Below are 16,844 nucleotides of genomic sequence, written 5' to 3' on the forward strand. Positions count from 1 at the left end.
CGGGCAATAGCTTATGCTGTGGGTCAGGCAGAAAACTGTGAGTCTTCAGAGCATGAGATGGGGAGAGGCTGTCTCTGCAGTACACATTCCCACTGAGGAGCCGGACAATCCAGGCCCCAGGGGAGCTGCTTGACCCTACCAAGTGGTGGATCTGACATGGTGAGTGGTGGGGAGTCTATGAGAAGGAATTGCATCAGGAAGTGCTTTGTGTTCACTCCCAGACCTTGACAGTGATAGAAAGAGGCCATTCCTGATTCTATCTCATGGGAGACCTCAAGGAAATCTGCCATTCAGCATGGGGACCGGTCACAGAAGAGAGAGGATTTGACCTGAGACTTGTGATCTAATCTCTAAGGGAGAAGAGCCCCATGGTCATAACCGATAAGTGACTGTGAAGTGGGCTCCTGCTGTGGGCATAGGAGTTGGGTACTGCCCCCTCAGACCAAGAGTGATGCGTCCTTGGGAACATAATTTCTGTCCCAGGCAGGCAGTCTTATGTCCTGGGGTGATTTCACAATCTGAGTACATCCTAGTTGAGACTCAGCTGGCTGTTTTGGCTTACTGCTAGCAATGAGCCATGCAAGGGAGACCTGCTGTGACAAGGGTGTGTGTGTGAGCCAGGGGAGTCTTACTGTGAATTAAAATAAAATCTTAAGGCTCCCTGAAAGTGGTGGCCTTGCAACAATAACAGGAAAATGCCTAACTAATTTCCCCAGTAACAGTTAAAGATCAATCCTATGAGTTCTCTCACTAACAGGTACTCTGTAGGAGTTCTGTTTTACACAAGTTCTGAAAAGAGCTGAAAGGACAGAAAAGAGATGTAAATCTTTCTCTCTAAAATTGTTTTTTGAGAATCTGCTTTTCCAGAGTTCCTGGGTAAATAGCAGAACAAGCTACAGCCTCAACCATATTTTGAGGACAGATTCATATCTTCTGTGATAATCCCTTCTCCAAAGAAAATCAGGAAACAAAATTTTAGACTTTGACCTCCTTGCAGTTTTTGTTATCTACTGCATGCTGCTTTTGTTAACAACTGTCATCACTATTTTTTTTTCTCTTCATCCCCCTTAAAATCAGTGAACCACCTGGCCTTGCTGCTGGCACCTTCTTCTCTTTCTTTGGGATGCTGCACACCATCTCCCTGCTCTCTCCCCCACCCTTTCCCCTCTCTCTGCCACTCTCTCATTCTCTCTATTCTTCTGAGAATATAAAATAAACTTTTTTGCTTTTATATATCTTAATCTCTGGGTGAGAAATCTTTCCCCATCCACTGTGTGAGCACCCACTAGGCTTTCCACCATAATATTCCCCTCCCCCAGCTGACTGGATGGACCCCCTCTTGGCCAAGGGGATACCCTAAAACTGAGTAGCTGACCATGAGAAGGGAAGTCAGACATGCCTACTCATGCCCGCTCCCTTCTTGGAGATATCCTTTCTAACTCACTAACAGGCCTAAGGCTATGCAAGACAAACCTGTAGGTCTTCAGTTTACCCAATAAATCACTGAGTCTGGGAATATGTCCAGAGGCTTGTTCATGATTAATAGACTTCGTTATCAAATTTAAAACATTCCAAGGCTTTAGGCAAAGTTTCATTTCTTAAATCAGTTACAAATCAAAGAGTCTTTAAACCCACCTACAACCTGTAAGGACTCGCTTTGAGGTGTCCCACCTTTTCGGGCCAAACCTTTGTACACCTTCCATGTGTTAATTTATGACTTAATATGCAATTACTGTCTCCCTGAAATGTATAAAACCAACTGTAACCCAAACACAGCGAGTCCACTTGCTCAAGGCTTCTTGGATATGGCTCTGGGACATGGTCCTCAAATTTCACTCAGAACAATCCTCTTTAAATTATTTTAGAGTTTGGCTTCTTTTCCATTGACACCACTATTGCCTGTTAAACTGTGGTGTTCAGGCTGCCCGTCTATCCCTGTGCAGCCTCTTTGGCACAGCAGAGGTGGCTCCGCTCTTCCCCGGAACATGACTCTAATAGCCAGAGTGCTGTTCCCAGACTCTGGTCGGGGCTGCCCCTTGGGAGCCTGCCACTGGGGAGTCTGAACACAGAAATGTATAAATTATTGGAAACACACAGCCTTCTTAGATTGAATCAGGAAGAAATTCTCTTTCTCTCTATCTCTCACATACACACACACAAAGTCATTTAAGTTGCTCAAAGAAATTATATTTTAATTACTAATCAAGAATCAATGCTCCCAGATAACTACAAACTGCTTTAATGCAAAGGAAAGTCTATGCCCCTAATCATACTCTATATTAGGTAAATATTTAAGTATAAGATAATAACAATTTGATTTGGGTTGGGTCGGTCAAAAAATATTCACACAAATTCTTCAAATATGTTGGTGGAGGTTTTGATTATGTGATATAATTGAGTTTTCATGGAGATATGGTTATTTCTAATAGCCATCAAAACTCATCTTCATGGCTAAGTTTTAACAATATGCTTCTCTCAGCTTTTCCTATTAATAAATATCATAGATTTTTAATCAGAAGAAATAAAATTATAAAGTTTTGATTTATAAAAAGAAATTCTTAACAGACCAGTAATAAATAATGAGATTGAATAAGTAATAAAAAATCTCCAAACAAAAATAATGACCAGGACAAGACAGATTCACTAACAATTTCTGGTAGACATACAAATAGAAACTGCTTCCAGTCCTACCAAATCTGATCCAAAATGCAAGGAGGAAAGATTCCTTCCTAACTCATTCCACAAGCCAGTATCACCCTGATATCCAAGCCAGGGAAGGGAACAACAAAAAAAGAAAACTATAGACCAATATCCCTGATGAACATAGATATATTAATAAAAATCCTCAACAAAATATGAGCAAACCAAATCCAATAGCACATCAAAAAATAGCAAATCAAAAAAGTAATACCCCACAATGAAATGATCCTCCTGCCTCAGACTCTCAGAGTGCTAGGATTACAGGCATGAGCCACCATGTCTGGTCACATGATCTTTTACTTTCTTGCACCTGAATTTTCATATTTTTCTCTAGGCTTGGAAATTTCTCTGTTATTATTTTTTGAATTCATTTTTCCCCATATCTCTTTCTCTAGTCTCTTTTTATGGCAAATGACTCAGATTTGGCCATTGAGGCTGTTTTCTGGATATTCTGAGGATTCCTCATGCTTTTCCATTTTCTTTTTTTTCTCCTCGAACTGTGTAATTCTAAATAGTCTCTATTCATTGTCACTAATTCTTTCTTCTCATTGATCAACTTTGCTGTTCAGACACTCTGACACACATTTCCACATTTCAAGTGTATTTTAAGCTCCAGGACATTTATTTGACTTTTTAAAAATTATTTTAACATCTTTGTTAAATTTCTCTGATAAGTTTCCAAATTGCTTCTCTGTTTTTTCCTCAAGTTCACTGAGATTCTTTAAACCAGCTATTTCAAAAATTCCCTACCTGAGGTCACATATCTTTGTCATTCCAGGGTTGATCGCTCATAACTTATTTTTTTTTTTTTTTGCCCTTAGATATTTTTTATTTTAAAGTATCCAAATGTGGGTATTATTTATAATCTATGACTGTGATTTAGGCAGGGAAGATGGTGAAGAGTCCATTCAATAGATACATTCTTAAAGAGTATTGGCAAACAAATCTACATTTATGTTTTTACTTAACATGTCTTGTTTTTATTTATTTTATTTATTTTTTTTATTTCAGCATATTATGGGGGTACAAAAGTTTGGTTGCGTATATTGCCCTTGCCCTCTCTCCCCCCACGCAAATCAGAGCTTCAAGCATGTCCATCCCATAGTCCCTGCGCATCACAGTCATTACGTTATCCTTTTGAGGAGGTCATGTTTTCCTAAATGTTCTTGGTACTTGTAAATATTTGTAGCTCTCTGGGCAAGGAAGAGTTAGGTTTTTGCTCCACTCTTTACACTTTAGCCTTGTTTGTTTTCCTTTCTCTGTTTGCCTTCTAAGAATCCAAAGAGGACAGAAGTTTGAGTTTGCTAAGCCTGTGGTCAGTGCAGCTGTTTCAACACTAACAGGTACCTAAGACCAGTTACAGGGCAACTCTCTTTCCCCCAAGCAGAAGGACCTTGCAACTGGCGCTGCACAAGGTCACACCCAAAGCCCATGGCCTCCTAGACCAGTGTGGTATCAGAGCTCACCAAAGGCCCAGAGCTTCTGCTGCCCGACTGCCCCAGATGTTTATTCAAAGCCCAGGGCCACTTTACTAAGCAAGTGGTGAAGGTGGCTGGGACTTGGGTCCAGCCTCTCAGGGTGGAAAATTTACTTGTGTCCTGGGGTTTGTCTTCAAGTACTGTCCAGGAGCAATGGCCTGGAATTAGAGGCTTCAGGTTTTGATCTAGTGCTGTTTTACTGTGGTGAGGCTTGTACTAGGTTCCAAGGCAAGGTCCTCTGTGCCTTTTCCTCTCCTTCACTCAAGCGTAAGTGATCTCTTTCCATGCTGCAGTACCTGGAGTTAGGGGAGAGTTGACTCTAGTGCCCCCATGGTGCTGCAGCTGGAGTCATGCTGGGTCTCATCCCAAGCCTTCAGCTGACCAGCCCTGCACAGCACTGAAGCTCACTCAAGGAATGTGGTTGCTGTGGCTGGCTGTCACTGAAATTTATTCAGTGCCCAAGGTCACTTAGTCAGCCATTGGTGAAGTGATCTGGACTGAAGTTCCTCCTAATAGGGCAGCAGATTTCCGTCTGGCCAGGGGCTGGTTTAGTGTTCCCTCTGTGGACAGTGGCCTAGAATAGAGAGCTGTGGAATTCTGCCTGCTACTGTATCCCACTGTGACAGGGCATTACTGAGTTCCAAGAAAAGTCTCACACTAACTTCCCTCTCCTCCGAAAGGCACATTGATTCTTTCTTCAGGCTGTGCTGACTGGGGTTGATGGAGTAGTGATATAGGAAATGCAAAACTGTCATTCCTACTTTCTTCAACGTGTCTTTTCTTGTGCTTATGCTAAAACCAGATAGTATGATTTTTCTTCTGTTATTTTAGTTCTTTTGGAGGTGTTTTCTAGTGTGTATAGATAGTTTTTTATCTTAATAGTCCCACAAGGAACTGGAAAGATTTATTTGGCCATTGTTTGCTGCCTCCAAAAGACCTGAAATTATTGATATAATATTGAAAATCATGTTCTGCATATTCTATCAATTTCCTGAAAATGAATTTAGTAAATATAACTAGTTTTCTATTAGTAAATAACCTCAATTACTTGGGATGATGCACATCTCCTCCAAGCAGGTAAGCATCTTTCAGTATTAGAGATAAACAAACTAACTTTTAGAGTAGGGTATCTCAATCTTTACAGTATTTATATTTTTTGCTGGATAATTTTTTTGTTATGCGGTGCTATCCTGTGCATTATAGGATGTTTAGCCATATCCCTGGCTGCTTCCAGAAGCAACTTCTCTCCCTGTCACTCTTACCCTCTATCACGCTGTAAGAATCAGAAATTTCTAGACCTTTCCAAATATATCCTGGAGTACAAAATACCTCCTGGCTGAGATCTACTGATTTATAGGAATTAGACTCATTGAACAAGCATTTCTGAGTTGAGGAAGTTATGACTAGGCATTTGTACTATTTTATATACTTACAATATATAAGAGAATTTTCTTGTTCAAGTAACAATCTTTAAATCCATTTTAAAAGGTATAATTGGGTAATTTATTTAGAATTATAATTTTAAATTTGAAGTTTAAATTTAAATCTTTTTAAAAGTTTGCTTCAATATTGCAAAAACCAATATATTTTAGATTTACCATATGTTTAATTTTGAAAAGGTTATTTTATTTGAAATACAAGAATTGCTTAGAATTTAAGAATATTTCATTTAGCATCAAAAATTGAAGTCTTTTATTAATCCACTGGTGTATTGATCGGCACTTGGGTTGTTTCTACATCTTTGCATTTGTGCTGCTATAAACATTTGAGTGCAGATGTCTTTTTTTATAGAATGTATTTTGTTCTTTTGGGTAGATGCCCAGAAATTGGATTGCTGGATCAAATGGTAGATCTACTTCTGTCTCTTTGAGATATCTCCATATTGCTTTCCAGAGAGGTTGCACTAGTTTGCAGTCCCACCAGCAGTGTATGAGTGTCCCTATCTCTCTGCATTCACCCCAACATTTATTGTTTTGGGACTTTTTGACAAAGGCCATTCTCACTGAAGATAAGTGAAAACTCATTGTGGTTTTAATTTGCATTTCACTGATGATTAGAGATGTTGAGCATTTTTCATATGTGTTTTGGCCATTATTCTGTCTTCTTTTGAAAAGTTTCTTTTCATGTCCTTTGCTCACATTTTGATAGGGTTGTTTGATTTTTTCTTGCTGGTTTTCCTGAATTCTAAATAGATTCTAGTTATCAGCCCTTTATTGGATGTGTAGCATGTGAATATTTTCTCTCATTCTGTAGGTTGTCTTTTTGTTCTTGTGATAGTTTCTGTGGCTGTGCAGAAGTTTTTTAATTTCATTAGATCCCATTTATTTATTTTTATTGTTGTTGTGATTGCCTTTGGGGTCTTCTTCATAAATTCTTTGCCTATGTGAATATCTAGGACAGTATGTCCAGTGTTTTGCTCTAGAATTCTTATAGTTTCAGGCCTTAGGTTTAAGTCTGTTATCCACTGTGAGTTGATTTTTGTGAGAGGTGAAAGGTGTTGATCCTGTTTCAGTCTTCTTCATGTGGCTATCCAGTTTTCCCAGCACCATTTATTGAATAAGGATTCTTTTCCGCAGTGTATGTTTTTGTCTGCTTTGTCAAAGATTAGATGGCTATATGAGGATGGTTTTGTATCTGGGTTCTCAGTTCTGTTCAACTGGTCTGTGTCCCTGTTCTTGTGCCAGTACCATGCTGTTTTACTTGCTATAGACTTGTAGTATAGTTTGAAGTCTGATAAATTGATATCTCCCATTTTGTTCTTTTTGCCTAGGATTGCTTTTGCTAGACGGGGTCTTCTCTGGTTCCATTCAAAGCGTAAAATTATTTTTTCTATATCTGTGAAGAATGATGTTGGTATTTGAATAGGGATTGCATTGAATCTGTAGATCACTTTGGGTAGTATAGACATGTTAACGGTGTTAATTCTCCCGACCCATGAGCATGGTATGGTTTTCCACCTGTTTACATCCTCTGCTATTTCCTTCCTCAGTGTTTCATAGTTCTCCCTTTAGAGGCCTTTTACCTCCTTAGTTAAATAGATTCCTAGGTACTTTATTTTCTTTGTTGCTATTGTGAAGGGTATTGAGTCTTTGAATTGGTTCTCAGTTTGACTGTTATTGGCATATATGAATGCCTCTGATTTATGTGTATTGATTTTGTATCCTGAGACTTTAATAAAATGTGTTATATGTATGCCAGGGAGTACTACTCAGCTATAAGAAACAATGGCGATGTAGCAACTCTTGTGTTATCCTGGATAGAGCTGGAGCCCATTCTATTAAGTGAAGTATCCCAAGAATGGAAAAATAAGCGCCACATGTACTCACAATCAAATTGGTTTTAACCGATCAACACGTAAGTGCTCATATAGGAATAACATTCATTGGGCGTTGGATAGATGGGAGGGGGGAGGAGGGGATGGGTATATACACACATAAAGAGTGCAATGCGTACCATCTGGGGGATGGACATGCTCAAGCTCTGCCTCAGTGGGGAGGAGGGGCAAGGGGATATATGTAACCTAAACATTTCTACCCTCATAATATGCTGAAAAAAAAATTGAAGTCTTTTGAAGAGCAAGGCATAGATATAGCTAAAAATTCCTTAAGGTATTTAATTAATTGCTTACAATATAAAGGAGAGCAAACATGATTCATCAGCTATTTAAAAACAATAGTTAAAAATTGCAGACTTTAAGTGAATTGTAAATAGAGTAATAGAATTCACAAGTGGAATTTAAAGCTGATATACAAACATACTTTGTTGTTCTTCACTGTCCTATCTCAACTATTGCCAAGAGCTGAAGCCATCACACCGTGTTCTAAGGAAGACCTAGTGAAGTCCTCAAGGAGTCCTTGAAGGCTGTGCAGACATTGGAATCAATAACATCAGGTTTTATGGTGTGATAATATCATCAGCAAGAAGACTCCTCCTCCTTACCCCTCATCCTATCCACCTTTGTCAAGGGTCCCCTACACTAATAGTAAACAAGACCAAAGTTGGAAAACATATTTGTAGCTTAATATATGCTACAAATTGTATCAATGTTATATATTAACAGTGACAAATTATAAAATAAATGTATAAATTAATATTTATAATTGATAATAATATAAAATGTATAAACGGTATTGCCACAGAGAAGAAATTTTATGAGGGAATCAGCCATTTCATAATAAAGCAGCAATACATGTCAGTGGTTGGACAAAGAAATTTACTCAAATTGTGATATAACAAATGCTTTCTTCTTTAAAATGTCCACAATAGAGGCACCCCTTTAAAATAGGCCTTTTGAAATCTGCTGACTTATGAGTACAAAGTGTGCCCTCTTGTCCCCTACTGTGTATTTCACAATGTGTCCTCTTGGTTTCAGGTTATGCGGTCTCTTTACTTGTGCTGTGGTCAGAGGTCAGCTTTCTTTGCCTGAGAACGAGGTGCCTCTCCCTATTTCAGTGTCAGAAAGACTCCTGTAGTTTGCTGACCACACATAATTCCTTGAGGGGGTCTTAGCTTATGCTCATCTAGAAATGAGAGTGTGTTATTTTGAAGTGTTATAAAGGAGGCTGTGGACTCCCAGTCTCCAGCTGGTGATTAACACCCCTTCCCTTCCTTTCTGCAATGCGGTTGTTTGAAAGGCCAAAGTCTTTCATGCTGAATATGTTGTTTTATTTTGTTTTTTCTCACCAACAGTATTTATGAGGGCATTAATTTAGTTGTATAATATGTCTAGCTAAAATATAAGGAATATAATTTTTTCTATTGACAAAGGTACTTACAACAGAAGTAGAATAAATATTACAAAAGGCAATTTCCATGTGCTGAAGTCCCCACCTTAGTTCTCAAGGATGTAGAGATTAGCCAGAGTCTCTACCAGTGTCACAGCACAAGGAAGAATGCTCCAGACCACAATCTCAGGCTGAAGGAGGAGGAGAGACTCTTTTCCTTTCAAAGAGCTCCCGTACCTCTCCAAACCTCTGTATTTATTGCAGAGAAAGGCGTTCAAGGTCAAAGCAAAGAACATACAGAGAGAATGTTGGGAAAGAACATATAGATAAAAATCTCTGGTGCCAGTAAACACATTATTCTAAAGAAATCTAATTAGTGATATGCAGCATATTCATATTTATCTTGGGATTCCTTGTGACTCCTTAAGGCTATAAAGAAAAGGACAGGGACCCAACATCAGTCACACTCCCATGCATTCCAAAGCCTGCTATATGCCGCTGGCTGATAAACGTTCATGTCCCAAGTCCTGTTTGAAGGACTGCCAGATTTCCATCTTTCTTACAGTCCCCTATCCAGGCCTTCATGCCTTTTCTAATATCCCTTTTTTGTTTTAATGGGTAAGTTTTTAAGGTACGGAGTGCAGGTTCTGCTAGAGCTTCTCCGGAAGAATCGTAGGATATACCTCTGATATGCTTAATTTTTGAATTTTGAAGGGTAGAGTTATATTTTTTTGATAAATAGCAAGGGCCATTGTCCATTTAGATAATTTTGGATAATCCTGAAATTCTGACTGTTTCCAATAAATGTTGGATAGCATGACAGATAGTTTCCCTTGACAAGGGCGTAGCGTGAATGAAACCTGAATGTGTATCAATAGTAACGTGTGTATTTGAGACATCCAAAATAAGGTAATTGTGTAATATCAGTTTGCCAAATATCATTCGGCAACTGCCCTCGTAGGTTCAGTCCAGGAACCAGTGTAGTAGGGGATAAAGAGAATTGTTGACAATCAGGGCAAGTTTTAATAAGTTTTGCTTGAGTTAAAGTAATGGGATAAAGTTTTTTCAGTGCCTTAGCATGTTGATGAAAGAAGTCATGATCTAAGTGTGCCTGCTGAAAGGCTGTAGTATCTTGGGCAAGGAGACATAATTGGTTAGATACAATATTGTCTACAAAATTATTGCCATCTGTAAGTGGCCCAGGTGAGGAGGTATGTGATATAATATGTGTAATAAAAATTAGATGATGTCACTGAGAAAATAGAGCATGTAAATTAATAAATAATTATAACAAAGTTTTGTTAGATATGTCCTTAATAAAGGAGGTATCAAGGTTTTGTAGAGTATGGACAGCATATTCAGAATCACTAATAATATTGATGTGTAGGTTAGGAAAGTTATTTAATGTCAGTATTACTGCTCCAATTTCAGCTTGTTGAGTGGATTGGAAAACTTTCTTCTATAAATAATTTCATTTGGTATCTTTCCAAGCTACAGCAGCTTTCTTTTAACTGTTCTTGAACAAGTTCCTTGAGATGTAAAAGTTTTTCAGTTTTAATGGGCCACTATTCAACCCATACCAGTTTATTTGTTTTCCACTGTAGTTTTAAAGGGTGAGTCAGAGCAGTGGCCCCTCCTACAAAGGGGAAATAGAAAGTTATAGTCCCCATTGTTGGATTAAATCTCTTCTCCATAAGGAGAAGGGAATATTCATAACAAAATGTTGATTAGTGGCCCATTTACCTTCCAGCTCTTCACATGTAAGATGAAAAGCACTTAATTTGGGCATTTGATAACCTCTGACACCTTGAACCATAACAAGGGCATTAATCATAGGCCATTAAATAGGCCAGTGTTGAGAAGCTATAATAGATTTATCTACTCCTGTATCTATAATTCCATGAAATTGTTTTCCTTTAATAGTGAATATTAAGTGAGGCCTTTGTGTAGTTGCTGGAACAGACCAAAAGGCAATAGAACCAGAATGACAAAATTCCTCATTGTTTCTTTGTTTACTTTGAGCATTTCCCTGTAAGTAAGGAATTAAGAGGAGCTGAGCTATTCTTGTTCCTGCTGGTAAAACATAAAGGCCTACAGCTTTTACCATTACTTTGATTTCTCTGTGATAATCGGAGTCAATTATTCCAGGTAAACCGTGTACTCCTTTTAAAGTTCAACTAGATCTCTCTAAAAGTAGCCCAAAAAATCCTTTAGGTAGCAGCCCAAATATTCCTGTGGCGATAAGGTACACATTATCTTCTTCCTTAACAGCTATCTCCTCTATTGTTCAGAAGTCTAAACCTGCACTACCAGTTGTTTCCGCAGAGAGGTCTGCAATGGTATTTCATTGGCCAGGGCTGGAGAAGCCTGACTGGCCAGTGCCCCCCAGACATTTTTTGGGGTGCTGGAGGGAGAGCCCTCTTCAAGTTTCTCTGTATAGGATTACCATCCTTATCAAATTTAGATGGGCACTAATTAGCCCAATGTTTGCCTTTCCCACTCTTTGGGTAGGTTTTAGATGGCTGTTTTTCTTTCCCAAAATTATTCCTGTTGTTACTGTTCCATGATTGTTTATAATTTTTTGTTAAATGGCCAGATTTTCCGCAATTATAGCAAGCACCTCCTTGCATCGTTGTAGTGAAGGCTTGAGCTAAATGAGAAGTAGTGTCTACATGTTGACAGGCCTTAATAAAAGCTCCTACATGTGAAGAGGAGGTATGGATGGGAGCTAATGCTATTTGACAATCTTTATTAGCATTTTCATAAGCTAATTGTAGGAGGAGAAGCTTAGCGGCATACTGGTTAGGCACTTGTCTTTCTACCGCTGTTTGCAGTCTATTTATAAAATCAATATAAGGCTCAGTAGCACTTTGTCTTATAGTAACAGATGATCCCTGTGTTTTACTAATAGGGGTACATTTCCATGCTTGAATGTCTAAGGCTAAACACTGAACAGATCGTCTAGCATCAGCCTGAGCTTGAGCTTGAACTGTAGCATAGGCGCCACTGCCTTGTAACATTTCGATAGTAATTGGTATTGCATGATCTAAATTTTGTAAAGATTCTTGAATCGCTAAGTCATTATATTCCATAAGCCATACTGTATATTCTGCTGATGAAACTAGGACACGAACTAATGTTTTCCAGTCAAAAGGAGTCATTTCATAACTATTTCCCAATGCCTTAACCATGCCGGTGGTAAATGGAGATCGAGGCCATTTTCTCAGATACTCTTTTTTAGCTTCTTAAACACAGTAAAAAAGAGAGTTTCATGTTGTCTCCTATTATTTCTCACCACAACAAGTAATGCAGCCATAAAGGTGTCAGGGTCTCCTGATTTTAACCCTTCTTTTAGACAATCCTCGACCAAGGAGGTTCATGGCCCCAAATTAGTTTCTGAAAATACTTTAGGTGTGGTGGAGTCCATGGAGGTGGTTCATGATAAGTACATCCTGACAATGGCCCAGGAGGCAGAGGAGGAGGGTAAGCCGTAGGGGAAGATGGCTGTGTTTCATCCTGCGCCTTTAATGGCAGTAGAAATGGCAGTTCCTTTCCATCTGACTCATCAGACTCAAAAGACATTGGATGATCACGTTCATCAATAGGTTCCCCTGCTTCTTCATGAGGTGACACCTCCACTTTAGCTGAAAGGGGGCAATCTGGATCATTACGATCTGTAATATATAATGGGTAAAGAGCATTACGTTCTAAGCTCCAGTTTGTTAGTATAGTAACATTAGTCCTAAGACCCTGTGCAAATCATTTGTTCAAAACTTGTCCTGCTTGTTCCCAGAGCTCGAGATCAAGAGTACCAGCATCTGCAAACCAAGGACAATGTTCACGGATGGAAAGTAATAATTGTTGTAATGCCTTCGGTTCCACTGTACACTGAATTGCTTTTAATAATTGTTGTAAAGTCTTAAAGTGTAATTTCTATTCTTTACTGAGTTCCTGACCCATGACTCACAATTAACTGATAAAATCCTCCTCTAGTATTACATGCGTCAGCCCCGTCCTCTTACAGAGTTGGGCCTGTCCCTTACCAGTATTCCCCGTTAGTCCATCGAAACTTCTCCAAGTGTAAGTTGGCCAAATCACGTCGGGGTCACCAATTGTAGAGATCGTCCAGCATCTCTACCAGTGTCACGGCACAATGAAGAATGCCCCAGACCACAATCTCAGGCCGAAGGAGGAGGAGAGACTCTTTTCATTTCAAAGAGCTCCCGTACCTCTCCAAACCTCTGTATTTATTGCAGAGAAAGGTGTTCAAGATCAAAGCAAAGAACATACAGAGGGAATGTTTGGAAAGAACATATAGATAAAAATCTCTGGTGCCAGTAAACACATTATTCTAAAGAAATCTAGTTAGTGATATGCAACATATCCATATTTATCTTGGGATTCCTTGTGACTCCTTAAGGCTATAAAGAAAAGGGTAGGGATCCAACATCAGTCACACTCCCATGCATTCCAAAGCCTGCTGTGTGCAGCTGGCTGATAAGCATTCATGTCCCAAGTCCTGTTTGCAGGACTTCCAGATTTCTACCTTTCTCACAGTCCGTTTACCCAGGCCTTTATGCCTTTTCTAATATCCTCTACAGGAAATTTGGTAGAGACCAGCTTGTAGATGCAACTGGCTCCAAGTGATATAAAGGAGGCTCCAGACAATATGTGGGGATCTGTGCTGTTGCTGAGCAGTACAGATGAAAAGCAAGCCCTGATGTGCGTCCATGGAGGATGGTGAAGACATCTCTGTGAATATAAAAGAAACTTCAGTTCACATACCAAACAAACCAAGTGTATGCTCATGATGGGTAATTCTTAGCATTCGGAGGTCTCTGTTTTCCCATTGCACACACTCAATAGCTGAAGGTATATTTGCCTTTGTTAATAAAACATCTCTAGTGTTCTCCAACCAGTGGGTTTTTATGAGGAAGTGGTGAAAGCATAGTTGGGCATCCCAGGTATTGGTACCAAATTATATTGGACTTAAACATTTAACCCATATTCTGGAAACAATACTAAGTCCAGCCTGATAAGGATTTTGTGCCTCATTCACACAAGCAATCATTATGCCCTCTTAGTGTTCACATGTTGTGCATTAGACCTCTAGACTTGTTCATCATACATATCTGTTAGTTTGAGATGAGTCCTCCCCTGAAAAGCTGTCTTTACACCAATCTCTGTTGATGTCCCTAGCAACAAATAATGACAGCAGCCTCTGGGAGATGAAATGTCCTCCTGATGCAGTCAGTACTGCAGAGTCTTGCAGAGGGAGTTTTGGCATGTCTCCTCCTGATATTGCTAAACTGCAGCTTGTAATACGGACCTTGTACTATGTTGGCAAAAAATTCTGGTTGTCACTCTAGTGGCATCCAACCCTTCCCTTCATGGTCCCATGTTAGAGAAGCTGGCTTTGCAAAGTTGGGAGGCTGGCAGTGTGCCCCTTCAACTTCTTTTTTCAAAACACCACACTGCTCTTTGCCCCACAGGTCCTGAAATTAAAGTGCAAACCAAAGCTGTGTGAAACCAACAGACCCGACACTGGAAGGAGGGTCAGGTTATGGGAGGCTATCCCCTCTTCCTGCCCTTCCCTTTACTCTCAATAGAAGCAAGGTGATTAGAAAGATGTGCATGACGTCTGATTTGCAGAATCCAATCTTTTTTTCTCTGATATGTAGAAGAGCAAATTACTAGTATAGAGGGAAGGAAGCCAGTGGGATCCTCCCTTTTTAGGATAATCTGTGCTCTCTCTCCGGCTCATTTTGAGGAGGCATCAGTGAAACATCCCAACAATGATTCCATGTGGGCACTTCTTGGTCTCACTTTTGCAGAGAAGGAAGGAAGGAAGGAAGCTGAGACTCGGCATGTTTGAATTAGATAGGCATTAAGCCCAGAGCCTTTTCACTTCCAAGTCTCCACTACTACACATTACCCTCGGTCTACCATCCTCAGAAAAGAAAGGAGGGTTCACTGCAAAGATATTTTGGGTCTCAACTCCATCGTGTGAAACAACTAAGGAGGGGAATTGGACATTGTCCAGGTCCTTGTCCTCATCACCTTGTTCCTAAGTGAGTCAAAGCTTCATTTTGGAGGGAAGAAGAGACACTTTAATCAAAGGTACAGGGAGAGAAGAGGCTAGTGTTGAGATATGGGGATAAAAAGCTGGTGTGTTCCTTTGCTCACTGCACCAGCACTGTGCAAGTTTATGTGGCTTATTTTGCATTTAGGAGTCCTGCCCCTCTTAGAACATTAATTCTGAATCTTTTCTGTTTGGATTGAAGTCATTTTCATCATTAATTCCTCCTCCAAGGCCAAAGTCCACTGAGATTGTTCTGTCACTATTAACATAGTGGAGCCTATGACCCCAATGGAATTCATATCTCACAAAAATTGATTGCAACCAAAGAGTGGGGTCCTTCTTTCACCCCAATAACACCCCACTACCTCTCCTTTAGCTCTCACACTCACTCAGCAGGCAAAAATCCAGGATTCAAGGGTGTCTACTGCCCTCATATCTTGGACTAGTTTCTTAACCTCTCTGTCTTGTTACCCCAGCTATAAAAATTGTGTGTTCTTGGCGGTAACCAAAGATTTTTCCTGATCTTAACACTGTGGTTATTATTTTGCAATGCTGTGTGTGATTACAGACGTAAGCCTTTGCACACACTCAGGATCAGGTACAAAGGGAGAGGTTCGGAGCACAAGCATGACTTAGGATTCTAAGTGGTTTTTTCTCTGGCGTTCTAGCTGAAAGGCTGGCCATGATGATGGGGGAGCACAGCATAGTGCATTCTGGTCCCAAACTAACAGCGTTTGGATCTTAACTGTACCACTTACCTATTGTGTAACCTTGATCAAATTATTTCATCTTTTCTTACCTTCACTAATGTATCAATAATTAAGTCAATAATAGTACTTATTTTGTAGGGTTTTGAGGAAAATTAAGGGCTCTTCCCGTGCTCTGCCTCAGCTGAGACAATCTGTGTGTCCTTTCTTACCTAAGAAGAGCCTGTCCTTGATCAGGATTCAGGCCACTTGGTTGCCTGATGTCCTCACCGCCCTAATTTCAGAACATACACTGTTTTGTAGTTTGTCCAGCCTTGTCTCACCATCAGGGTGGGAGCTATAGTTTTTCCAGCTTTAAAAATCCAAAATATAAGCAGAATTGAGATTGCCTTTTTGTAATTTAGGTATACATAGTTATAATTGCTTAGAAAATAATTACTTAGACAAGTTTCTGGTACGTGGTAAGCACGTAGAAATGTTGTATTAAATAAATAATGACCTAGTGTAGTGCATTATGCACATACAAATGTGCGCATAAAATATTTAGTAGAATAAGTTTTTTCCTCAGTTTCTATGTCTAGTCCCTTTCCATAAGGCTCATACTCATTAGACAATGGAGAGAAAATTTTCTTTAAAAGTTTCCATGTTGTTCTACTGCAGAAATGTGTATACTCCCTCTCCCACACAAAAAAAGACTCATTAAATCCCTTAATTCATTAAATCTTACAAACTCATTTAGGACTTTTCAGACTAGTTTTTCCTATATACCAGTGCATCCATACCTACATTACAGTTTTAGATGAAGCGTGACTCCATCTGGGGTTTCTGCTACCCAAAGATTATACATGGTAAAAATTATCAACATATAGCCAGACAGTCTGGGCATAGTGGCACGTGCCTGTAGTATACCAGTGGATACATACCTACAGCACAATGTTACATGAAGCTTGCCTCCATATGGAGTTTCTACTACCCCAAAATTACACATGGTAAAACGTTATGAAAATAGAGCCAGACAAGCTGGGCATCGTGACACAGGCCTGCAGGAGGCTACTCAGAAAGCTGAGGCAGGAGGATCACATGAGCTGGGAGTTTGAGACCAGCCCGAGCAACATAGTGAGACCTTGTTTCTAAAAATAGAAAAAATATATAT

Source organism: Lemur catta, chromosome 7 (genome assembly GCF_020740605.2).
Source record: "Lemur catta isolate mLemCat1 chromosome 7, mLemCat1.pri, whole genome shotgun sequence".
Classification (NCBI taxonomy): Eukaryota; Metazoa; Chordata; class Mammalia; order Primates; family Lemuridae; genus Lemur; species Lemur catta.